The 27,690-nt window shown below is 46.3% G+C and overlaps 1 protein-coding gene across 1 annotated transcript in view; it reads left to right on the top strand.

Moving 5' to 3' along the window:
* Positions 1-3,799: 3,799 nt before the first annotated feature.
* TNNI3 (troponin I3, cardiac type) overlaps positions 3,800-27,690 on the top strand; it is a 96,402-nt gene continuing 72,511 nt past the window's right edge. The window contains exon 1 of the mRNA XM_078655024.1: positions 3,800-3,948. The gene's annotated coding sequence lies outside the window, so the exon portion shown is untranslated. The remainder of the gene's footprint in view (positions 3,949-27,690) is intronic.

Below are 27,690 nucleotides of genomic sequence, written 5' to 3'. Positions count from 1 at the left end.
TGTACCCCACTGGAGCAGGTTGACTGACTTATAAGCATAAAGGGTTCCGTAAGGATATGGAACCCAGAGTAACCGGGGCCCAGTATTAATGGAAAGGAAATCTCCAAAGAAGCTCTTTGTCTTTGCACTAACTTGTATGGAGGCAAAGAAAAATAAATGGTTTGCTGGGGCCTGGTGATCTGTGCATAGCTGCCCCTTAGGGCTCTGAGAGTCACCAGGAGTGATGGAGAAGGTAAGGATGTGTAGATAATGCTACAAGGAGGCAATAAAGAAAAGGAAGAGCGTTATCAGGCAGGAAGCCTGGGAGCAACTAATTGAGGCCAGCGATAAGAACGATGTATCTAATGTTTGCAAAATTGTAAATACTCCTTTTTTGAAGATAACCATAATACAAACACGGACACGGCCCATCCAGCGAATCTCTGAGTGTCACATTTTTGCAAGGTATTTCACAGCACCACGTTGCCAGATACATTAGTCAGCAATGTTTAGAATTACCTAACTGGAAAACAGAGTTTTCCCGAAATTACTCTGAAGGAGGTAATCTTGGCAAATGAACAGAGTCCAAGAAAGAAAGCAACAGCTCAGGATGGGGGTACCTATTGATTTGTTTAATCATAATACAGGTCTATGGGCCCCATTATAATTAACGGCCTGAGTTGTGCAATATGTGCTGGACCCACTAGATTATGATGTAACTCAATCATTGCCCCTGTCTTTAAGAAGGGTGACCAATCAGACTCCTGCTGTTATCGCTCCATCTCCCTTATTGATTCCCCCGCCAAAGTGTTCGGCAGAATTTTATTAGATCGATTGGAGGTTTGGGTTACTGAGAAAGGTATACTTCTGATGCACAGTACGGGTTTAGACAAGGCTTGGGGACTATCGACCAATGCTTGAATATTCACCTATAATCAGCAAACACCCCAAGGTGAAGAGGGACTGTAAACACCTAGCATTCATGGATTCCAGTTCTGTTTTTGATTGTGTTAATCGAGTCAAATTATGAGGGAGGATGTTAAAAATAAGATTAGAACATCGGAATGTTGGGAGCTCCATTGAAAACAATGGAGTGTTCCGGGCTTATAATGGCTGGTATAAGCCTGGAGCTCCAATATTCCAATGTTTCTTTAAAGGCTTCTGGGAGCCTGAGGTTATTCCAATCCCCTCACGCTCCCATATGACTTTTTTTGTTGTTGTTAATACATTCTGCCCTCTAGTGGCAGAATGTTCTAATAGCCTTATGGCCCTTCGTAGCTGGGTTATACCGGCTACTAAAGTCCCTCTCCCTTGTTGAAGGCCCTCGCCGAACGCTGGAGAGGGCCTTTAATAGCCGTTTAGCCCTCTACGGCAGGCTGTAAGGCTATAGTGGATCCCCAGACTGTGGACCTGTTGACTCAACGTCATGTGGATGTGACGCAGTGCGTCAGGTACCTCCCCAAATGTGAGTGCACCTCCCCAAGGTGGTGACAATGGGTGAATCCAGCGGAAACCACCTCCACTAAATCTTTAATGAGAATTAGTATACCAAAGGTTCCCTGTGGTAGCATTTATTGTCTCAACCTATGCAGTAAGCGCCCTAATTTGCCCAAACTTACAGGGCCTTTGCTGTAATCATTTATTCATTGTTGAGTCTATTCCTCTAAGTAGGGAACGAATAGGGTCAATTAGCGGCCTGAGGACACCCGCTGAAGTCTTAATCTGTTTATTTACCACATTACTTTCAGTGAATTCAGGATTTAGTGCTCAGCATGGAGCAGATCCTGGCTCACGGTGTCTGCTGTGGGGTAGTAGACTAGTCACTAATTAAGGTGGCCATTTGATTCCAATATGTGCTTTCCTTGGGCGATTGTTCACGTGGTGCAAGGGTCCTTTTCGCTTTTTGACGATGGAGGGCCCAGTGGTCACCACTGTTAGATGATCTGTTATTAGATGTAATTATTACATTGCCAGTGAAAATACAGAGATTGGAAGCCTCACCCATCTGTACACGTGGAGTGGGTTCGTTAAGTAAGCTCCCAGTAGTAATGTTTACGGCTGACTCTTTGACCATGACCTTTGATAGTGCTTTTTTAATTGCCCACAGTCTTTCTTCTATGCCCTCAATTTGGGTTAATTGCACCCATAGCATTGATTAAATAACTAGTAATCAAGGCTGTTGTTGGACCATAGGGGCATGGATAAACCGACAGATTTTCTCCTGCCCATAGTTTCTGTTTACAGACAACCATGGCACCAGGGGAATAAACAGTTGTAAGATCTAAGAGACGTGGTCCAGGCTCTTTCAACCACGAACGGGTGCAGATGGGCCCACTCTTGGCCCGCCTACTTGCCCGGGTGCATCCCTCACCTCGGGGATCCACAGCGGGTTTTGATGCCCCCACCCTGCGTAGGCAATTCTATCTCCACCGCCCAGTCACCTGGTGAGGCCTGAGTTCTGTTTAAAAGGTTGACATGTCTGTATGAGGTCAAAGTGCATATGTTAAAAAGCATGCAATTTTAGCGCAGAATCGAAGTCGAGTCCTGTGCTATTCGGGCATGTTATGGCCCAATTTATGGACTAATGCTAACACCATGTGAATCAATCAATCAATCAGACAGGGTTTTGTAGATCGCACTACCACCCGTGAGGGTCTCAAGGTACTGAGGGTGGGTGTGAGCGGCTCCGTTGGGGTCATTCGAAGAGCCAGGTCTTGCGGTCCTTCCTGAATTGGTGCAGTGTTGGGCTCCGTCGGAGGTGGAGGGGGAGTTTGTTCCAGGTCTTGGCTGCGAGGTAGGATAAGGATCTTCCACCTGTTCTGTTCCTGTAAATACTTGGGACGGTGGCTAGGGGGAGGTCGGCTGAGCGGAAAGAGACTCGGTTGAATCAGGTCCAAGCCGTGAGTGTTCATTATTCAAGGTTTTATTGCACTAATCCGGGGTTAGGATTGATGTGCAGGGGGGGCTAGCTGTGCTTTGTTTATCAGTTGTCAATCCCCACTGGACACAGGCGCTTTTTTTCACCCATTGGATGCTTTACTCAGGGTTTTACACCGCCTCTTACCTTATGGTCAGTTTCAGGTGGACATCTGCACCACCACTAACGTCTTTATGTTGTATGTTGGGCACCTTACACAGTAAAGACTCCAGACTAAGAAGTAAAAAAAAATCAAAAAACAAGACAGAATATCACATCTTCAGCTCACTGTGCACTCACCTCCAGAGCCCGGCTTCCTCTCCCATCACTCGCTGACTTGATGTGTGTCTTGGACCTCCGGAACCTTTTGTCTAGGTGCACGCTATAGAAATAACACACACATGCGTGCACGAATACATACATGAAGAGTTCAGATTCTACAAATAAGCATAGATGCCGTCGTGAGATGGGGTAGGGGTTGTAAATGATACAGTTACATTATTAGTGTCATATATAACTTTATAGGCGCCATCGGTATTTAAATCGAAGACATACTGGCGAAGTGCAACAAAGAGACGCAAAGCTTTACATTTCCTGTGTTTTTTTATTTCCAAGTTGCTGCCAGGGCTTTAATGGGTGAAACCTGCTTTGAACTGCACAAAGTTGTGCTTTTAACGTTTTTTGTGAGTCCTTCTAGACCCCACAATAACCAAACCCCTGAAATCCGTCAAGTTTTTACCAAAGAACGAGATTTAAATGAATTCCTATTGGATTCTTTCGCTTAAAATAGCAGAGAGGGCTTGAGAGCTGTGCCAGGGAGCAGAGGGGTCACTGATAACAGCAAGGAATGCCTGGCACAGATGAGGTATCAGTGCGGCAGTGATATCAGAAGTGCCACGGGAGGGGGTCTGTCCCAGGAAGGCCCCCGCTCCTTACAAGGACCTGCTGTTTCCATAGACCCGTCTCCCTCCTGGGGCAGCTCCAGCGCCCCTCACTTCTTCCCGCGCTCACCCAGAGGAGGCCAGCCGCCTGCCGCCAGCCTCCAGCCTCAGGTACTGTGCTGAGCTCTCTTTATTTTTGGTGTAGCGCTGTATACCACGCAGGAGATTCACAGCACTGGTCTCGAGTGCCACTGTGTTCAGTGGTGCATAATAATATTTCATATTTGTAATGCATGCGTCAAGACTGATCTATCTTTACAGGCTTATAAGTATGTAAACCGCTGGCACTTATTTATAAACTATAGAAGGATGAAGGCCGAGCGGGCCCTGACGGGATTCGAACCTGTGATCAACAGGATACAAACAGTGGGGGTGGGAAGAGATCTTTCTCCTCACCTCGACTTACCCTCAGCGCCGCCCTAATCAAATCCTGCTTTGTGTGATCTTGTCTTCCTCAGGCACCAGCCTGTTATAAGAGCACCACGGGCTCCAGGTGATCATGTGCCCTAAGCATGTTGTATGTAAAACGCTGCACTGTTCCATGAAGTATGTTCAGCGCTGTAGCACACATACCCACTAAACAAGCACTGGCAATGCCAACAGATGTGGCTGTGACTTTCAGACTTTTGTCTTTGTCTGTGATCATTTTGTCTCATTGCTTGTAGAACTTTACTGTCGGGGAAGCTGTTGACTCCCGTTAATCTAAACTGGCTAAAAGCCAAAACAAAGTTTGCTTTCAAAAAGCCGACATTGCCACAGTAGTGCATGCCCTGAAAGGAACTATTTTGTGTGTTGATGCGCTCCTTGTGAACGGGCAGGTTGCCGTCCCACATTGTGAAGTTAGCCAATGGCTGAAGTGGACTGACCCATCAACCAGTGCCACAGCGGGCAGAAGAAAAATGCGAATGGTGCAATAACAGACCAATAGATGAAGGAGGCCGGCAGAAATCCCATATTACTAATGTCGTCATTATGATTATTTTATGTTACCAAAATCGAAAGGTCTTGGCTAAAGCAAGCCTTAAACCCAGGAAGAGAGGGCACATAAATGGACACTTCTACTTGTGGTTCGCCCTCACTGCTGTAACGCTGATATGCCACCTGGAGCCTGCTTTCGTGATACTCCATAGGTCCTGGACTATCCTTGCCCCGCGGGTACCTGCACCCCAATATGCTCTTTATTAGAAGGGGCGTCCATGTTGGTGCTGCAAATAAACTGCTCAATCTCTGTCTAACCTCTTTCTTGTTGTGACCCGGGCGTAACAAATCTAGTCACCAGCAGTTGCAATTGCATATAAACTATACAATTCTCAATACAGGAAATAATATATAATTGTGGCATAAAAATCGTTTCATATATTTCTATCTAAAAATATAGAGATATTACTACAAAACTTAAGGGTATATTCACAAGAACGTGCGATAACTATCGCCAAGTAATTTATTGGGAAAAAAGTTAGCACTGCCTAACCCCGATTTTTTTCGCCGTGATAGCGTGATATTCACAAACCCGCGCTACACGGCGACAATTGCAGTGAACAGCAGAGAAAACAGGCGACAACAACATGGCAATGGCGATAGTTATTCCTGAGTTAGCAGGCGAGAGCTTTGGATCGGCACATCAACGCCAGATAACTCACCTTTCTCAACCCAGGCGATATCGCATTGCGAACATGACCCTACAAATATTAGGATGTGAGGGTTAGGATGTCAAGTGAATAACAAATGCACGAGACATTGTCTGGTTCATTTAACATTTGGCATGCTGCCTGAAAGACTGCTGTGTCAACAGAGGCCCTTTCCCCGACCTCTGTACCCCTGCTCTAGTGTAAGACCCTCCCAGCCAGCACCTACAAGTGATAGATGGAAATGCATTCATGGGTGAATGCTGAGGGGTTGGCAGGTCATTAAAGAAATATGGCGGGGGCTGGGGATGGTGGCAGTGGGTGTTGTGACCCTCATGGGTATCAGAGCTGCCTGATCATTGCCTCCATGGCATCTGTGGATCTTCAGGTGTAGCTCTTGGTGGGCTCCCTTACACGTTGTGGGTAGTTGTCCTGCTTAGCACCAGCAAAAGGCAGGTGTAAAATCCCTGGTGCTACTGCGGTTTATCCCCTGTTTTTGCTTCCCTTCGCAGATCTGGCAGTTCGTTGTGAATGTGGTGTTGTGGTTTTCTCGTGTGTTTTTGCACTGGAACGCCTACTCTGCATCTCATTAGTGTTAGTTGGCGGTGTCCACCGTGGAGATACATTTGGGGGCAGTTATCGCGGGAATACTGGTGTTGTCTGCAGTTTGCACCAGCTTGTGAATGGGGTGTTAGATCTATCTCCACTTTAGCTGTGTTAAAGAGGAAATAAATCAGAGTTAACACCTTGTGAATATGCCCCTTAATGTGTTGTCAAAGAGAACTTGCTTTAGTGATTTTTTTTTAGTGATATAACACTAATACACGTTGATCATACGCTATATAAGGTTATGTGTTGTATTTTATGACACATATGATCCGACAATGTTAGATATGATACAAGGGTATGTTATTGCTGAGTATTGATTTCCACATTAGTCACACATTTGTTTTTGTTGAGAGCTCACGCCTCAACAGGGCAAACCCTTCCGGTTCTTGATTTCCTGATGGCTCTTGCAGGGGAGGGTTCTCTCCCTCCATGGAAGTTGTAGAAAGGTAAGAGGTAGAGTAGCTTTCCAATGACAAACTAAGAACTATCCTGGTTGTGCGGCTGTCTGCACACCACCAATATTTACCTCTCTCCTTATATCTGGCACCCTGTTTATGGACAGAGGCAACAGAAAACATCTTCAAATTAAAAGCTCTATTCTACAGATTTTTTTTGCGGTGAAGTAGGAGCCCTTGGTTCTGGTTCTTAGCCACTACAGGAAAAAAGTGTGACTGTCAGCAAATTCGGAAATTGAGTTTCTAAACTGCTGTTCTGAGCAGTTCTGTCCACTGAGACCTTACGGGTGAGTAGTCGCGCTCTATTAGAACCCTCCTTGATTGATTGATCGACTGAGGACAAGCTGTTACTCTGGATCTAGGCGTTCCGGGCTTAGGCAAGGTAATGTAGAGAGAAAGTAAAGCAGTCAGATGGTGGTGTCACACAATTATGGAGGTCTAAATAATGGTAAGAATGTGAAAGAAACAGTGGACCAACTTGCATTGTGCAATCTGCTAGATTACAATTGCCACATTTTGCACGATTGTTCAGCGGCAGCTCCTCCGTTAAGGTGAGAGTAGCGTCTGGATTGGTTGAGAAATATATGATGTTTCCCAGGGACTGGTGGGAGCAGGAGAGCAGGGGAGCACCGAGGCATGAGGCAGCCGGGAGTATCAGGTAAGCCTTTATTTATTTTAACTGCCCCGTGATCTCCTCCATTTCTGCTCCTGCACTCCACCCGCCCCACCACTAATGATCCATGTAATCCCTGTAAAGTCATGACAAGTACCTGGTGGCACAGTGTATATATGTGATGGTGTTCTAATGTGTTTTATGGATAATACAAAGGCTATTTGTTATATAACATTGTGTGGAGTTTCTTTTGTGGTGTGCCTAGAGTGTCACTGCTGTGTGAGTGTGTTGCGCAAACACTTTGCACATTGCCTCTCGGATAAGCCTGACAACTCTGCCAAGCTACCAAGGGGGTGAGCAAGGGGGTGAGCAGGGGTTATCTTCAGCGTGTAACTCCTTTGCTCTGACTAGAGTGGTGGTTTCTGCATGGCTCAGGTGCAATGCCTAGCCAACCAGTAATCCCATTTCTAACAGTTGACCAAGGGGATGACAAAGAGGCATCTCAGGGTGGAGCTCCCCCAGGACCTGGAGCAGTGGCCCGCCTTCTCAGCTAACTTTAATGGGCTATTGATGTGGCATGGGCCATGGGTAACAGCCAAGCAATTAGAGCTATTTATAGATGCCGCCGTGAGCAAGGGCTTTGGGCCATACTGGGCTCTGCATGGACGCCGGCCTGGTGGCCGGACTCCTGACACAAAACAGGGGTCACCAAGAACAATACACTGCTTGAGCTCTTCCTCATCAACGTTGCATTTACAAATTGGAGGGAAAGGATCACTAACAAGCAAATCACGCTGTGGGGGGACAACAATGCCGGCCTTGAAATTAGGGACTGTGAAATGCCCAGTGGTGGTGGGACTGCTATGACTGCCAACTAAGAGCTAACATAGTGATTAGAGCCAGGGATGTGTCAGGATGTGATAATTCCATGTCTGATGCGATGTCTCGTTTTCAATGGCAAAGTTTCAGAGAACTCGTACCACACATGGATGAGAGCATGAGGCCCATGCTTGAACAGATGTGGGGCCCTGTGCACCTGACCTAAGGATTCTAGTGGAGAACGCATTGGCCCCCAAGGCCCCAAGATGGAGCAAAAATGTTGTAAGTGTTGGGACATCTTCCAAAAGGTCACCAGTGCAGCTGGGCACAGTTCGGTGGCAACTGGGGATGTGACCGAATTCATCCATTGGGCGGTCAAGGTGGGGAGAAGTAAGGCATGGGCAGAAACCACCTCAGTGCAATATCACATTACACAAAGCTGGCTACAGGGGTGGACCCAGCAAATTAATTCTACTGCAAGACAGCAATGAAGGGCTTGGAGAGGATGCAGCCTAGGTGCAAAGACCACAGACTATATGCTTACAAAGCTGCTGGCAGCGCTCCCCCACATTTGCAGTCAGAGGCACCAAGTGGTGTTGTTCAGAGCAGTATTCACCCATGCCTTCTTTGGGGCCTACAGGATGAGTGAACTGGCTGCCCCCTCCAGATGCAGTCCAGGGACAGCTTGCATGCAGGGGAAGATGTGCACATGGGCCACGGGTAAATGACGGTTTACATGCGCTGGTCAAAGATGACCCAGGAGGGGAAAGGTAAAAGCAAGTATCTGGATTGGCTCAATAATATTTCATGCTGTCCGGTGTGTCTCATGTTTCAATGCATGGTACTCGGGGTACACAAAGGGTAACTGCTCTTCATGCACCAGGACGGGTCTTACCTAAGTTGTTTCCAACTCTCTGCAGTAGTGGGAATGGCAATAGCAAGGCGGGTTTGCCACCCAAGGAGTTCGAATCACATTGTTTTCGCACAGGAGCTGAAACTATGGTAGCAGATCAACCAGCTGGGCCACTGGGCGTCAGGGGCCTTTAAAGGTTACATATGGCCCACCGGTATCTAAGACTTTGTTTCTTTCACAACAAGGCCCACGGAAGGCAGCCACAGAGTTTGGATCCTGGGCCATTCTTATGTCGCAAGGGCGCAACGCTGGGCAGAGGCGCGCACAGTCATGATCCACGTCATTGACATGGTTGGGGTGTCCAGGCAAACGATGGGCACAATTGCTACCAACCATACAGGAAGCCCTATAACCTGGGGAGAAAAGACTTACTGGGGGCCATTACATATGGTTTGACAGCAGTTGCAAGGCTGGTTCACTCCGCAGACATCATATGGTCTGAAGAAATAGCGCGGCACGAAAGGAGAGAGCCAAGGAACCATGCATCACTAGAAAGGTCTAGAAGGAAATTGAACATTTCAATGGCAAAATTATGTAGGAGGAACGGTTGCCGTTTCGTGAGGCAGGGGCTCATCAACCTCAGGACACCAGGGTATTATGAGGTATATTGGGTTCATCTGACTGGGGTAGGGATGGACACATTCCTACTTAACCTAGTGTGGGCACTGGAGCAATTGTGCTACTCATAAACGAGCAGGGCATAGAGGGGGAACTGCCAGCGGTCGGGGAGCCACAGGCAGCATGGCAGAAACAGCAAAAGTAGACAGCCAAGAAAGCACATTAGCCTAGGGCGAGAAGCCACTCAAATAGTGTCCTTGGGATGCCTTATGGCAGGGGCACTGGGGAGCAAGCGAATGGCCAGCAAGGGGGGTCGGCAGCAAGCGGACACAGCACTTGCAGCCCAAGCAAGGCCTGACGGCATCCCACTCAGACATCAGTAGCAAGAGAAGCCTGGAGAGGGCGAATGCTAGACACATGCAAGAAGGGCTGTCACTCAGGGGGCTGTGCAAGAAGTGCTGTAATAAGTTTATGAACCAACTAATTAGACTGTTGATAATTTTGTAGATGTCATGCAGTACTGACACATGGATTGTAAGACTGATAATAAAAAAATGCGATGTTTAATGATCTATGTGTATAAATTAACTGCAGCCATTATGCACGAACAAGGACTCAGCCTCTGATTGTTATGTAAGTGTGCATGAGTATGGCCGGGAACGACGGGTGGACACTCACACGTCTGGTATAGAGTCAAAATATCGAGTTTTTAATATCGAGTAGACATAATATCGAGTAAAAAATATAGAATGGACATAATATCGACTAGACATAATATAGACTACCAAAATATCGACTAGAAAATTTTAATATCCAATAAAATGGACATAATATCGAATCAAAAATATAGAATGGACATAATATCGAGTCAAAAATATAGAATGGACATAATATCGACTAGACATAATATAGACAACAAAAATATCAATTTTTAGGTAAATTAATATTAATTTTTTTTGTGTAATATAATTCTGTAGCGGGTTGTGGGTTTATAGGGGAATAGGGTGGGAAGTAATTTAATTATAATTAATTAAATATGTTATTTTATTTTTTGTTATTTATTTAGAATTAATTGTTAATTATTTATTAATTGGTAATTAATTAAAATATAATTGGTAATTAATTTTAATTGATTAATTGATAAATATTTTAATTTTAGTAATTTATTTTCTGTAGCGGGTTGTGGGTTTATAGGGGAATAGGGTGGGAAGTAATTTAATTATAATTAATTAAATATGTTAATTAATTGGTATTTATTTTGAATTAATTGTTAATTATTTTTTAATTGGTAATTAATACAAATATAATTGGTAATTAATTTTAATTGATTAATTGATAAATATTTTAATGTTAGTAATTTATTTTCTGTAGCTGGTTGTGGGTTTATAGGGGAATAGGGTGGGAAGTAATTTAATTATAATTAATTAAATATGTTAATGAATTAATTGGTCTTTATTTTGAATTAATTGTTAATTAATTTTTAATTGATAAATAATTAATTCTTAATTGATAATTAATTTAAATTAATTGTTTAATTGACAATTATTTGAATAATAATATTTTATTTTCTGTAGTGGGTTGTGGGTTTATAGGGGAATAGGGTGGGTAGTAATTTAAATTTAATTAATTACAAATGTTAATTAATTAATTGATTGGTATTTATTTTGAATAAATTGTCAATTAATTTTTAATTGGTAATTAATTATTTGTTAATTGATAATTATGTGAATAATAATATTTTATTTGCAGTAGCGGGTTGTGGGTTTATAGGGGAATAGGGTGGGAAGTAATATAATATAATTTATTAAGCATGATAAATAATTAATTGGTATTTATTTTAAGTAAATTGTTAATTAATGTTTAATTGGTAATTAATTAATTCTTAATTGATAATTAAAATATATTAATTGATTAATTTATAATTATGTGACTTAGATTAATTTATTTTCACTAGAGTGGGGATATTAAAATTTACTCCTATGCTATCCAACTCTTTCCTTACTGTTGCACTCTCTGGAGTGGGAATAGTAATTTTTACCCCTATGCTATCCAACGCTTTCCCTACTGTTGCACTCTCTGGAGTGGGAATAGTAATTTTTACCCCTACGCTATCCAACGCTTTCCCTACTGTTGCACTCTCTGGAGTGGGAATAGTAATTTTTACCCCTACGCTATCCAACGCTTTCCCACTGTTGCAATCGCTGGAGTTGGAATAGTAATTTTTACCCCTACACTATTCAACCCTTTCCCTACTGTTGCACTCGCTGGAGTTGGAATAGTAATTTTTACCCCTACGCTATCCAACGCTTTCTCTACTGTTGCACTCTTTGGAGTGGGAATTGTAATTTTTACCCCTACGCTATCCAACGCTTTCCCTACTGTTGCACTCTCTGGAGTGGGAATAGTAATTTTTACCCCTACGCTATCCAACGCTTTCCCTACTGTTGCACTTGCTGGAGTTGGAATAGTAATTTTTACCCCCTACGCTATCCAACGCTTTCCCTACTGTTGCACTCTTTGGAGTGGGAATAGTAATTTTTACCCCTACGCTATCCAACTCTTTCCCTACTGTTGCACTCGCTGGAGTTGGAATAGTAATTTTTACCCCTACGCAATCCAACACTTTCCCTACTGTTGCACTCTCTGGAGTGGGAATAGTAATTTTTACCCCTACGCTATCCAATGCTTTCCCTACTGTTGCACTCTCTGGAGTGGGAATAGTAATTTTTACCCCTACTCTATCCAACGCTTTCCCTACTGTTGCACTCGCTGGAGTGGGAATAGTAATTTTTACCCCTACGCTATCCAATGCTTTCCCTACCGTTGCACTCTCTGGAGTGGGAATAGTAATTTTTACCCCTACGCTATCCAACGCTTTCCCTACTGTTGCACTCGCTGGAGTTGGATTAGTAATTTTTACCCCTATGCTATCCAATGCTTTCCCTATTGTTGCACTCTCTGGAGTGGGAATAGTAATTTTTACCCTTACGCTATCCAACGCTTTCCCTACTGTTGCACTCGCTGGAGTTGGAATAGTAATTTTTACCCCTACGCCATCCAACGCTTTCCCTACTGTTGCACTCTATGGAGTGGGAATAGTAATTTTTACCCCTATACTATCCAATGCTTTCCCTACTGTTGCACTCTCTGGAGTGGGAATACTAATTTTTACCCCTACGCTATCCAACGCTTTCCCTACTGTTACACTCGCTGGAGTGGGAATAGTAATTTGTACCCCTGCGCTATCCAACACTTTCCCTACTGTTGCACTCGCTGGAGTTGGAATAGTAATTTTCACCCCTACGCTATCCAACGCTTTCCCTACTGTCGCACTCTTTGGAGTGGGAATAGTAATTTTTACCCCTACGCTATTCAACGCTTTCCCTACTGTTGCACTCACTGGAGTTGGAATAGTAAATTTAAACCTCTCGCTATCCTACGGAAAAAATATTGTATATGTTTTGTTAATAATATGTATATATATATATATATATATATATATATATATGTTTAAAACATTTTTTTTTTGTTACAATAATTATTTATTAATTTTATGTTTATTTAAGTATTTTAAGTATGTTTAAATTAGTTATATTTATTACTATAGTACTTTAAAATTACTTTTAAGATATTTAAAAAAATCGATATTTTGACTGTCTATATTTTTTACACTCGATATTTTGGAGTCGATATTTTTGTACTTACCTGTTGAAGATAGGAGGTCGATATTTTGGCAGTCGATATTTTTACCTCGATATTTTGTCATCTTGATATTTTAACTGTCGATATTCTGTCAGTGATCCCACAGGTCTGGGAGGGGTTCTGAAATTAGTTTTCACACTGGACAGAGAAACTAGCAGGGTGTGGGCAGGAAGCAGGCTTGCCAACCTTCTCCTAACTAGTGTTAGTATGCTCAATGGATCCTGCGTTTCAGCTGTAGTGTGAAAGTCATTGACTTTCCAGATTGTGGGCCTCATTTGAAGTATGGTAGAAAGGGCCACTGAGTATCCAACGGCAAAGCCTGAACTGGCACCGCCTTCAAAAAACTTTTGCCTGTGGCCCATCCCACAGGCTACTCTGCATCAAAAGGCCATCTGTAGTAATTACGATCACGCAGAAGGTCGTTTGAGTTGGAGTTTTTTCTAGGATAAATTCCCCAGCAAGCGGGAGCAGAGCAACATTGTCCAGTAAGCTCAACAGCTGACTCCCCAATGACAAAGCCATTCCACTACGTCATCGCATTCTAATTCTACCCCCACTAAAGTAGGGGTCCTTAAGCAGGACAACTTAACAGGGAACAACAGAATTAACAGTTAAAGGTATACAACAAATCTTCACCATCAAAACAAAGATCAAAGTAAAAAATATAAAATATAAATTTAATTACACGTGAATAAATCAGCAAAGGTTAGAGCTATAGGGAAATAACTTTTCCTTATGCATAAGGAAATGTTGGAACAAAACAATAACAAAATAAAAACATTAACAAAATTAAAACATGGAACCCTAAACCACAACATAGAAACCTTAACCACTCAATACTCACTCACAGACAGCGTCATGGAATCTACTGGGTGTCTTAAGCGTGTGACCTAACCACCCTTTTTTCTCACCACATGTTCCCGACAATGTGGACGGAATCTGGTCCCCCTCATCGCTATTACGCATAGAGTTACTAAGATCTTCACCGCATTCACCTGACGATATAGAGAGAACCTGATCACAACCAGCACCAATTCGTACAGAATTTCCAAAATCCTCACAGGCGTTGCCACCAGGACTTTTACACGTACTTTTCACGCTTGCCTCATCCAACAACCAGTCTGAGGATTTCTTGACACTCATACCTGAAATATCCTCAAGGATCTTATTTTCTCCTTTGTTCAAAGAAACTTTACTCAAATGCCAGATCTTACCATCCATTAACTGAACAGAACTACACAAAACCTTGACTACCTTCAAAGGCCGGAAAAACCTTTCCTCACCTTTTTTGTATCTTCCTGGTTTCTTGACTCTTACCCAATTACCTATTTATATTACAAAGTTTCTTGTCGTAATATTGCTTACATTTAACCTGTGATTTTTTTCACGTTCTTTGACTAAGGCAGGGGTCCATTTGCTCCTCCTGAAGTAACGCTTCCAATGTACACTGTCTTTCATCCTAGGCAGCCTGCCTCTCATGAGCTCAAATGGGCTAAATCCTGTGTAATTGCACAGCGTGACCCGGTAAGCCCACACAGTGTGCCACACTTCCTTAAACCATGAAAGATTCGCCTCATTTGCCAACTGAATAGTATTCTTTAGCACCCTGTTAAAGTGTTCCACTGCCCCATTTCCAGCTGGATGATAAACAGAGGTGGTTTTGTGTGCTATGCCATTCCTTTAAAAAAAAAAAAAGAACTAAATGCTTCAGAACAAAATTGCGGACCATTATCTGTCAAAATGACCTTGGGCAACCCTTCTCTTAAAAACATGTTATCCAGAAAAGATACAATGGTCTGTGCCTCTGATTTTGGTACAATTTCAACATCAGGCCACTTTGCAAAATGATCCAGCAATACTATCAAATACTTGGGAGATTCACTATCTTGGATGGGAACCAAAATGTCTAATCCAATTCTTTCCCAAGGCATTTCAGGACATTTTAAAGGACATAAAGGAGGCTTAATTGTTTTGAGATTTCTTTTGAATTATTGCACAGAACACAACTTCTTACCGTCCTCTCAACTGCTTGGTCAATGGCAGGCCACCATAAACCTGCTTTACCCTGGCTTTTGTTTTCATATCCCCCAAATGCCCCTAATGACATAATCCTAATATTCTATTCTTTAAGGAATATGGGGGAATAACCCTCACACCACGTTGCAAATTTCCTCCCTCAAGTTACAATTCCTGTCACAATTCCCAAAAGACTCTGTATTCATTACTCAATTCACTTTTGGAAGGCCAACCATCTTTAGTCTTGCATACAATTTTTTTGCAAACCTTCATCCTTAACGGCAGCCTTCACCGATTCATTTTCTAAAATGCCCTCATTGACTTCAGCTACACAAAAATTCTTAAACTTCTCTGAGGGTTGGTCAGTCACTTGTAAAAGCATCCTGCTAAAAAAATCTGCAGTTTTGTTCTTAACCCCTGGTACAAAACACACATCATAATTATAGTCCAAAAATTTGACAGACATGAAAGGCAGTCTGGGAGAAGCAGTCAGCAAACCCTTTGTTCTAAGAAATTTTGTTAGAGGCTTATGATCGCTCCTAAGGGTGAAATGCGAACCCCAGACGTAAGGCCTGAAATGTTCTAAGCTCCACGCACAAGCAAGTGCCTCCCTTTCAATAAAGAAAGAAAGAAAGAAAGAAACTTTATTGCATGATTTAAAAAAAATCTTTGCACAATACAAAAGATAAAACATTTTGATACTTATTAAATTGATAAAATTATGAGTAAAAATGTGACACTTGTTGGATTGGATTGGATAGAAGCAGGACCCTGGTAACAGTAATAAAAGAATGCCCAGCCCTCCATGTGTCCAGACTCTCTTATTTGTGCTCTGCACCTTTGAAGACAATCCCTTCAAAATAATTGTGGCCAGGATTGTGTTTTGCAGACTAAAGGTGTCCAGCCTGTCCGCGCAGCCCTTTATTAGGGCTCGCCTATTAATATCCCGCAGGGATATAATAGGCGAGCCCTATTGGGGTGAAACCAAGAGCTAAACTAAGCTCTCAATCAAAAAGGCGTTTTCATCAAGTGCACGTCCTCGTGCACGAGCTTGCCCGAGCCTTCCAGCTGCATTTCTCCTCCCCTTACCATTTGCTCCTGCCTCCAAGAGCTTCCCCCCCCCACTGCTTCACACTTCATGTGCCGCCAGTAGCTCTTTAAAGGTATCCGCTCCGCCCCCTACTGCATCAAAGGCTTTCTCCCCTCTCCCTGTGCTCCCCCTCCCCAGCCATCACACTCGTGCTCCGAGGCCTCTAGACCCCTCCCCCCATCTCTCCTCCCAGCACGTTTATCCCACTTCCTGCTTCGCCACCTCTTTTTCTTCTTCACTTACTCCCATCTGCGCTTCTATACTTCCATCTTTGCCTTGTACCCACTCACGGCAAACATAGTCAGGCTTGGCACACAGACAGCAGTGCCATGTGGAATCTCTACCTCTCGAGCTGGCACCCACACCTCAGCCACCATCAGGTCCATGAAAGGGCATCTCCTGTCTTCCTTCCTTCCTCACCTCTCCAGTTCCCTTCTTTCATTCCATGATCCCTTGCTTCCACCCATTGCACTCCATTGCGAAGGCCTCACTGCTTTTCTGAAATTTACCAGCACCACCATTTGTATTGCCAGCACTCGGTGGGCGCTCCTCCAGCATGCTCTGCTGTGCTAGGGTATTGTGGTGCCACCCATGTTCATTCACTGGCAGCTGTGTATTTTGAGACTTGAACCCGGTTCCCCAGCTTCACAGACGTCGGCTCCAGCCATCACGCCACATCCATTATCTTTGCCTCCCCCACTCCTTACGAGTTCTTCTGTTTAAACTCAGTCTCCATTTTTTTTTTTAATTGTGCACTTTAATAGAGCACAAACCCAACCCGAAGGTATCAGAGCGCTTTACTCTGAGGAATCAGTTGCTCTGCACAAGGACACATTGATTCTTATGTACGGAGAGGTTACGTGATTTATTTGTCCAGAATCACTGGATGTTGTCCTACCAAGACTCATACCCACTTTGAAGAATAGGGTCTGTCCCAGTACGTGAACCTTATGAGCGCATTTGATTGCTCTGTCTACACACGGCGGTATGCCTGTGTGCCTCTGCTTCAGTGTGCAGTCAGCCCTTCACGCTGCCCCGTACACGCTCCTGCCTTTACGCCTTCGCTCTCTCTTGCCCACTCTCTGGCCACAGACCTGCCGCGAGTTCAGGCTAATGGCCCTCCCCCAGCACAGAGCGCGCATCACGGCCGCACAGCACATCAAGGGGCTTCTCCCAGCGTGTGCTGTGCGGCTTCTCCTCCCCTAATTATGTGGCCGGCCGTACTTGTGTTTCCCGGCCGCTTCCCGGCCACTCTTGTATTTAATTAGCAGCAGCAGCATTTCTCCTGCGCCAGGCCACATCAAAGGCTCTGTGCCACTTTCACCCACACAGCAACACTTACAGACACGCAACGCCACTCACACCCACGCAAGCCCACTATCATCCACGCAACACCACACTCACCCACGCAACGCCACTCACCCAAGCAACACCACTCACACACGCAACCCCACTCATCCACGCAACCGCACTCACCCACGCAATACCACTCACCCACGCAACACCACTCACCCACGCAACCCCACACATCCACGCAACGCCACTCATCCATGCAACGCCACTCATCCACGCAACGCCACTCACACATGCAACGCCACTCACCCACGCAACGCCACTCACCCATGCAACGCCACTCACTCACGCAACGCCACTCACCCACGCAACGCCACTCACACACGCAACGCCACTCACACACGCAACGCCACTCACACACGCAACGCCACTCACACACGCAACGCCACTCACGCACGCAACGCCACTCACACACGCAACGCCACTCACACGCGCAACGCCACTCACATGCGCAACGCCACTCACACGCGCTACGCCACTCACACACGCAACGCCACTCACACGCGCAACGCGACTCACACGCGCAACGCCACTCACACGTGCAACGCCACTCACACGCGCAACGCCACTCACATGCGCAACGCCACTCACACGCGCAACGCCACGCACGCAACGCCACTCACACACGCAACGCCACTCACACGCGCAACGCCACTCACACGTGCAACGCCACTCACACACGCAACTCCACTCACACGCGCAACGCCACTCACACGCGCAACGTGACTCACACGTGCAACGCCACTCACACGCGCAATGCCACTGACGTGCGCAACACCACTCACACACGCAACGCCACTCACACACGCAACGCGCTCACACACGCAACGCCACTCACACACGCAACGCCACTCACCCACGCAACGCCACTCACTCACGCAACGCCACTCACCCACGCAACGCCACTCACCCACGCAACGCCACTCACCCACGCAAAGCCACTCACACACGCAACGCCACTCACACACGCAACGCCACTCACACACGCAACGCCACTCACACACGCAACACCACTCACAAACGCAACGCCACACACGCACGCAACGCCACTCACGCACGCAACGCCACTCACGCGCGCAATGCCACTCACGCGCGCAACGCCACTCACGCGCGCAACGCCACTCACACGCGCAACGCCACTCACGCGCGCAACGCCACTCACACGCGCAACGCGACTCACACGCGCAACGCCACTGACACGCGCAACGCCACTCACACACGCAATGCCACTCACACACGCAACGCCACTCGCGCGCGCAACGCCACTCACGCGCGCAACGCCACTCACACGCGCAACGCGACTTACACGCGCAACGCCACTGACACGCGCAACGCCACTCACACACGCAACGCCACTCACACACGCAACGCCACTCGCGCACGCAACGCCACTCACGCGTGCAACACCACTCACACGCGCAACGCCACTCACACGCGCAACGCCACTCACACGCGCAACGCCACTCACACGCGCAATGCCACTGACACGCAACGCCACTCACACGCAACGCCACTCACACGCGCAACTCCACTCACACGCGCAACGCCACTCACACGCGCAACGCCACTCACACGCGCAACGCCACTCACACGCGCAACGCCACTCACACGCGCAACGCCACTCACACGCGCAATGCCACACACACACGCAACGCCACTCACACACGCAACGCCACTCACACACGCAACGCCACTCACACACGCAACGCCACTCGCACACGCAATGCCACTCACACACGCAACACCACACACACACGCAACGCCACTCACACACGCAACGCCACTCACACACGCAATGCCACTCACACACGCAACGCCACTCACACACGGGTGCAGATTGTGGGTGCAGATTCAGAGAAAACTCAGCAGCACCACCACCATTGCAATGCAATAGGTCTCGTTTTAACGCAAATTTAAGCTATAGGCCTTGTAAATGGCAAAGCCTTTTATTTATGTTCCAAAAACCAGAACGCAAAAATAAAGGGCATAATCATTTACAATGCTAATAGTTCAGACTCGCGTTATTGCGAGACCTATTGCATTTTCAATGCTTGTTTATGTTGATTGTACTTTTGCAGTTCCGACCAGTTTTCTCAGGGTGCCCACAGAGCAGTAATTATTATTGTGGAGGTCCAAGCATCTGCGCCTCTGGCTGAGCTAACGATCTGCATCTCCCCTTCCCTAGTTTTTTTACTGCGCAGTCCATAAACCTCACCAGTGCGCAATTTAAATATGTGTTCCATGGGTCGAAGCAGGCCAATACTGCGGATCTGCATGATCTGACTTCCTTGTTATTCCAGGCCCTCCGTAGGAGGAGCCTTCTTTCTTTCAGGAGGCTGGGGCACAGGCACACAATATGAATTATATCTTCCCTATGCTTGCCGCAAAATCGACATGTCTCCGGGGCTTGTTCTCTTTTCCATTTGGGAAGGTGGCAAGACAAGTTTATCACCCCTAATCTTAATTTTAAAAAACTGAGTTTCTGTGGGGCTGATAGAGAGTAAATCCATTTGTATCAATGACTATCACGCGGAAGGTCGTTTGAGTTGAAGTTGATTGTAGGATAAATTCCCCAGCAAGCAGGAGCAGAGCAGCGTTGTTACTTTCGTTCCCGTAAGCTCAACAGCTGACTCCAGTCCCCAATGACAAAGCCATTCCAATACATCATTGCAATTTAATTCTACCACCACTAAAGTATGGGTCTTTAAGTAGGACAACTTAACAAAGAACAACAGAATTCACAGTTAAAGGTATATGCAACACCTTCCCCTTTAAAGGAGGCCCTTCCGACTCATATATTGCATGTCCACGATGACCATGTAAACCATGGTGGTCACGAACCATGACAGTTTCAAACAGGGCTTTAAGTGGGCTGGGTCTCACCGGTGCTAAGCACCAGCAGTTTTTTAAAGAGGGCCTCAAAATGGGTCTCTATTGGGCTTTGTTTTGTGCCCTGGCACAGGCGGTCTGTTTTTTTCCGGATTGCAGTGACAAAAGGCACATCGATGTGCGCTGCTCAAACTGCTCACTTCTCACAAGTGTGAAGTTACGGCATGACGTCATGCCAGGTGAGCCTTGGTGAGAAAAGGGAAATCCTTTTAAGAGAGTCATTTTCTCTCTGCATTTCCCGTCTCTTTTTAAAACTCAGGAGCAGCAACATTGCCGTGGTGTCACCAGGGCTTTAAGTGGAAGTTTTTTCAATATTATCTACAACAAGCCGTAGTTGCTGCTTATTTATCTTATGCAACTAACAACCATTGACAAAACCAATAGTCCTGACTTGTTGTAGGTAGGATAGTTCTTGTCTTGTTGTAGGTAGGTATGATGTTACTTGTATGATATAGTTGGATGCAATGACAGAAACAACAACATACAAGTCGGGCGGCACACTATGTTAAGAACAGATTTTTAGCGTAGGTGTTTTTAAGCCACGCCCTTACTTATATCGGCCACGCCACGTTGAGAGACCCCCCCCCCCCAGTTTTTTTCATCCCACTTAAAGCCCTGGTTCCAAACATGAGAAGTGCTGAAATGTGTGTCATGTACATTTTGTTTTCTTGGGCTTCATTGAAATTGAAGTGGAGGCACGTCTAACATCTCATTTTTGCCAAAAAGTCTCCCGCCACCACAGTGATAGTGCTTTTAGCAAACCATTCCCCATCACAGTGCTAGAAGATTTAAAATGTGGCAGGTGGAAAGCCACTGGGCGAGGAGCGTGGCCTCTCCTGCCACAGCAGGTTGGCACCGCCTGCCTTTGAATTACTACTGGAGTGTAAGCGATCGCCAGCCCACCAGAGTTATGTCCCAGAGTTATTATTATTATTATTATTTTTTTTTTATTTAATGCGATTTTCTATAGCGTGAACTTTACCCGAAGGTGTCAGAGCGCTTTACATAAGAACCAGTTGCAAAACATAAGGACTTAGAATTACATGCGTTACATAAAAGATACAAACAGAAAAAATTGCAAATGTACAAGATGTAAAGTCACTCAAGGAAGAGTGATCCCTATGCTACAGTGCCCGTCTATTCCATAACCCAGTGGCAGGTCATGCCTTTGTCAGCCCCAGTATCAGTATCCCACACGCACGAAAATGAGGGCACAGGACGTATTGACGCTATGCCCTGCCCAGGGCCTAATGTCAGGGCGTACTGCACCCTCATGTGCGTGCTTCCCTATCTAAGTGGCATTCTTTCCCCACCCCTGTGTAGGCGTCTGACAGATAAATGTCCTCCTAGACTCTGTACACTTGTCTGTCTGCCGCGGCGGTGTTAGACCCTCTCTGCCCACCACGAGCTCCAACTGTCCATCTGTTCAAGGGCGTAGATCTCCCCGTTTTCAGCGTGGCCCCTTACGTCACTGGGCTCTCAGTGCTCTTGTCCAATGGGGGCACAGTAATTTGTAGGTGCGGGTTCTCACCAGGAACCATCCGGCCTTATCTGCTTCCTCCAGGGCAGGGGCTCTACTGCCTCTCCAGGCCCCGGATGTCAGCTCGTGAGATAAAGGTTTGTAAATTTAGAGGCATGAGTCAACCAGTCAGCACATTATCTTCAAACCCGGGCCATGGCACGGTGCTAAAACTGGGAAATAATCACCAAGTGGGAGGGAGGGAGGGCATGGGAGAGCTTGAAGGAGGAAAGACAGTGAGAGGAGAAACGAGAGATGTGGAGGATGATGGGAAAATTATAGGCACAGGAGGGGAGACGAGGGCGGGAGGGAAAATAACACTGAGGGGGATATTCACAAGAACATGAGTTAAACATCACCAGAGTTTGCTAACGCAACTTTTCACATCGCAGCCTATCGCGGTAATATCACACCGTGTCAACGTGGAATTCACAACACGGCGGTACCATGCGATAGTCCGCCAATATCCGCGAGACAACAATCTCTACGGAGATAAAAAAACAAACCACAACACAGAAAAACCAGCGATGAGCTCATTCGCATAAGTAAATGGTCTTCTGAAGACCTGTGAAGTACTCGGGTGCGGCTGTGTGTGTGCCCGGGAAGCTGTCTCAGCCCGGGCTGACACACATGACGTGGTGGGGCTGGGGTGTTTGCGTTGAGCATTTGTTGCAGCAATGGTAAATGAAGGCAGGGAAAGGTGAGTGGAGGATAAGAACCCTCCGTATGGTGTGACTTCAGTGATAATGGCCAGTCCTCCCTTGTCCAGCGGAAATCCACACGGCCCCCATGTGGGGGCTGGAAGGGCTGGGAAAAAGATTATTGGCCAAGTCTGTGCACTGCAGTCAATTGCACCCCCAGGTTCATCTACAGGACGTGCACTTCAACCATGCGCATGGGGATGTGAAGTAGGCTGGCACCCCCGCCTCCATACAGCTGTCCCCCTGCAAGGCACCCTCCAAAGTCCTGCTCAGATGCTCATACCGGTGGGGGGGGGAGGGGTGGATGGGGAGGGAAGGAAGAGGAGGGGGCCGCTGAAGCCAAACAAAGCACGACTCTCCAGGTCATGGGGGGTTGTTTTGGCAGTAACATGGGGGCAGCCCCCCTACCTCCACTGCTCTAATGCCAGGAGTGATGCCAGCGTCCCCAGCTCTTGTGTCCCCTAGGGCCAGGCCTCTCACCATCACTCCTGGGATTTGCTGCTTAGGGCAAGGCCTGCGCCGCCTGGCTGCCGGTGTCAACCACAACTCCGATGCTGCAGCTCATGCACCTCCCAGGATCGGGCCGCCAGGTGTCTCTGTGCCCCTGTTTACTTGCCCTGGTCTGCAGCTGATGTTATCCAGCACTGCAGGATACACCTCCCCTGGGACCCAGCCTCAGGCGGCCTCTTCATCAGCCGGGGAAGAACGGGGGCACAAACCAGGCACCTGTGGGTCTTCCAGTGTGGCTCATAGCTGTGTTCCCTTTCATGCTGCGGGTTGCCGTCCTGCTTAACACCAGCAAAAGGCAGGTGTAAAATCCCTGGTGCTAATGGGGTTTATCTCCTGTTTTTCCTTCACTTCGCAGATCTGGCAGTTCGTTGTTAATGTGGTGTTGTGGTTTTCTCGTGTGTTTTTGTACGGGAACGCCTACTCTGCAACTCATTAGTGTTAGTGGGTGGTGTCCACAGTGGAGATAAATTTGGGGGCAGTTATCGCGGGAATACTGGTGTTGTCTGCTGTTTGCACCAGCTTGTGAATGGGGTGTTAATTCTATCACCACTTTTGATGAGGTCAAGTGGGGATAATTCGGAGTTAAATCCTTGTGAATATACCCCTGCGTTTGGGTCAGGGAAGAGGACATGAGATGAGCAGTGTGTGGGCAAAGAGGGAGCATAGAGGGTTTAAGGTAAAGAGGAAGTAAGGAGAATGCGTGAGGAAGCGTGAGAGTGACTAAAGAAGGGTGTGGGAAAGAGACAGGCAGAGGTATGACAGTGAGGGGACTAGAAAAACGAGAAGACAGTGGAACCTTCTTAGTATCAGCACCTAACCCAAAATTACTCTGATATTAAAGTTCCCTTCCTATCAACATAGGGAAATGTGTGCACACTGGTCGACACCCACCGTCACAGTGTTAGTTCCAACAGGAACTCCACAAAATAAACAAAAGCACAGGTGCACCACGGAAAAACAACAATAAGATTAATTCAAAGCCAAGTGATCACATGAGAAACGGCTCCTCAGTTTTGATTTCTTTATTCTGTTACGTAGAAAAAACGATACAGCCGACTGAGGAGCCGTTTCTCATGTGATCACTTGGCTTTGAATTAATCTTATTGTTTTTCTGTGGTGCACCTGTGTTTTTGTTTATTTTATGACAGTGAGGGGACTACACACCCAAGTGAGAGGAATGGAGAGAGGGAGGCATAGGTTGTCTTTGAGGAGGTTTTGAGGTGAAAGTGAGGGTGCCAGGGAGAGGTGAGAGGAGGTAAGAGAAGTATTAGCAAAACCATTGGCTGCTTTCTAAGTGCAAAGGCTTCTTGTTCTATTGGCATGTACATGGTCGTGCAAAACATATAAAAGATTGCCCAGCTGGGTGACGGATAGCGAACTCAACCACGATATTATGTTATACAGGACAAAAGCTGGGTTCCAGTTGAGGTTTAAACTCCAACTACCTACCATACCGTCCCTCCCAGAAGACCACCCCCAGTAAGGATAATACCCCCCCCCTGTGGCCACCTGTTAGCAACATGAAATCAAGGACCCTCTCTAGGCACAATAATCTTTAATCATTCCTCTTCCATATTTCTACTTCTCCCTTTGCTTATTTTCTTTGAAATGTTCACTCTCTTATTGCTACCCACTGGCCTTGGGATGTACGTGGCGGCTATTGTTAATCTATGCATCTTTAAAATCAATAAAAAGATTGAAACCATAAAAATATCTAAGTGTAGACCCAAACGAATCCTTTTGTTTGAGGGTACTCTTGATATATTTAAAAGACAACAGAAAATGATTGTGGAAGCCCTGCTAGGGGTGGCTGTGCTGTGACGATAGCCCCTGAATGACAACTGCCATCAGCTCTGCACCACTCAGCAGACCCACCTGGGTCCCATCGACATTCAGGTGGACAGGAAGGGGTCAGGAGGTAGGCTGCAGAAGTGATTGCACTGTGTAAGAAATGGGACACAGGTAGAGTGGGGTCAAACCCTGTTCAATCAGCAACCACAAGCTTTGTCAAGGTGAAGTCAGAAGCAAACCCTTAATTAACCTGTGCTCAACCCTCAGGTACCTTGTCACATAGCAATCAGGCAGAGCCAAAGTGTAAGGTATTTGTGCAATCCTTCAAACAATATTAAAGTAAAAACTCCACACAGGAAACATTCCACACCAAATTAGAAACAGAGAGTACACTTATTTTAATAAATAAAACAAGACCAATGACAAAAACCCAATCAGCAGAACCAGTGATATGCAATTTTTGAGATTTCAGCGAAAATACTACCAAAAAGCACAAAGTGGCAACTGTGGATATCTGGTTGCGCTGGACTGGGACAAAGTCACAAGTTCAGGCCAACTGTGACAGAGCGCAGGCCTGTTACAGGGACCCAGTTAGGCTAGCTGAACAAGACTATCTTAAATCCTAGTTGTGGAGCATTGCAAGGTCCTGCATTGAGGATGTGTCGCGCAGCTGAGGGGATGCGACGTCTGGTTTGGAGATGTGTCGCGCAGCCTCAGTTCCAGGGAGCTGTCCTGAATCACTGTTGAGGATGCCGTCGATGAAGGAAGCTTGCAACGTGAAGTCCTGCATCCAAGATGCATCTTGCACTAGCTGGTTCCAATAAGACTGCGGGGCTTGCTATGTGAAATCCTGCATTATCGTCAAGGCTGCCATTGACTCAAGGCTAGCGATGCAAGGCCTTGCATCGGGAATACATCATGCAGTGGCTGTTCCAATGAGGCTGAGTGCTGTGAGGTCTACATGGAGTCCTTGAGCTGGAAGACTCCTTGCTATACTGGAAGGCTTTGTGTGAGGACCTGGAGATTTCCTCCATTGAGCTTGCGAAGACCGCGGCTGCGGCTCGTTCTGTTCCGAAGCACAGCTTGAAATTGACCCGCCACTGCATTACTGAGATGATCATGATGGCATCGGACTGACTTTAATAGCAAGGACCGTTATGCCCTTTAGAGCCCTTTAACAATACTGAGATGATCATGATGGCATCTGACTGAATTTGACTCTAAGGAGCTAGATAACCTAATAATAATACAATCTCACCCTGTTTTTACAGGTTGTTCTACGTTCTCCAGTCCCTTGTTGGAGCCAGACGGCCTAACTATCCATGAATCTTTCGCCCCTCTTGATCCCCTTTGTCCTGATGAAGACCCCGTCTTAAGGTTTTACGTATACCTACCTTTTCGCTTTGGGGTCGAAACGTCGACTGATACAACCCCACACCAGCCGGCGCAACCAACATTTAGATTATTAACATTAGCGTCGGTAGCATGGTGTCCTGTAAATTTGCAGAGCATTAGCTGCTCTACTTTTGTATACTGGCTCAGTGCTCTGAAGCCAGATTGATGGTGTTTTCATGCGTTTTTCATGCTTTGATGTCATTTCCTGCACTATGACCGATTCTGCACAGCCCTCCTTTCTCACACAAACACCCCATCCCACCCTCCTCTTCCCGGGGCACTTAAGCAATTGTGTTGCCAGAATGATATAGAGTGGTGGAGTGGTGTGGCTCACTGGTTAGAGGCGGCAGACCCGTAAGCAGAGAATGGCCCCGGACCAGGGTTCAATTCCCGACGCGGCAGGGTCGTGGACCAGGGTCAAAACGGACTCGATAATTCTGGCCTCGGTGCCTACTCTAACCAGGGAACACACTTGGCAACTCTGGGCATTAAGCTTGCCTCATCTCTACAATGGCCCCCCACAGATGCCGGGGATGCCTGGTTTCACCTTGGAGATACCCAGAAAGGGACCATCTCAGAGGGAAAACCAGGACGGGTTCCCCAGCGGCCTTCAGCGCCAGGATACTCCATGGAGTCGCAGTGCGCTTTACAAGTACACCCACATTTACATTTACATTTACATATATGCAGCTTAAAAACACGTTGTGATTAAATAACAGTGTGTTAATTTGTTTTCCTCTTACTCTTTATTTTTAATGTATATAGTAATTTTTCATGTGTACTTTTGATACCACTTACTGGGACCCCTCTTTCTATATACCATATAGCACCCAGGTCTCAGTGACTTTATTGGGTAAAAACCCCCTTTTGTGTAACGGAAGACTCCTTGCAGCAGAGGCGATGCGCCGATTCTGCTTGGGGTTGCGCCATGCGGTAGAATAGATGCACCGGTTCTGCTTGATCCACAGATAAGCTTGCAGAACACCTTTAGGCCCACTTCCAAGAGTCCTGGACTGGGGTGGCACCACTTGGCCGGCTAGAACTCACAGTTGTAGAGTCCAGGTGCTTGTTACAAGAGACTAGCGTTTGGAGTCACTCTGGTGGACCTGGGTCCAGGTTGCAGGTCCAATCCTTCTCACCCAGGCAAGAGGACAGCAGGAAGGGGGTCAGCACAGTAGACAGCAATCCTTCAGGGCAGCAATCCAGCAGAGTAGCAGTACTTGCAGCATCACAGCAGTCCTTTTTCTTTGGCAGAGTCTTCCACAGGTCCAGAAATGTACTGAAGAGTTGGTGTC

The sequence above is a fragment of the Lissotriton helveticus genome, chromosome 7 (assembly GCF_964261635.1).
Source record: "Lissotriton helveticus chromosome 7, aLisHel1.1, whole genome shotgun sequence".
In the NCBI taxonomy this organism is placed as follows: Eukaryota; Metazoa; Chordata; class Amphibia; order Caudata; family Salamandridae; genus Lissotriton; species Lissotriton helveticus.
This window is presented reverse-complemented; position numbering and strand designations above follow the sequence as displayed.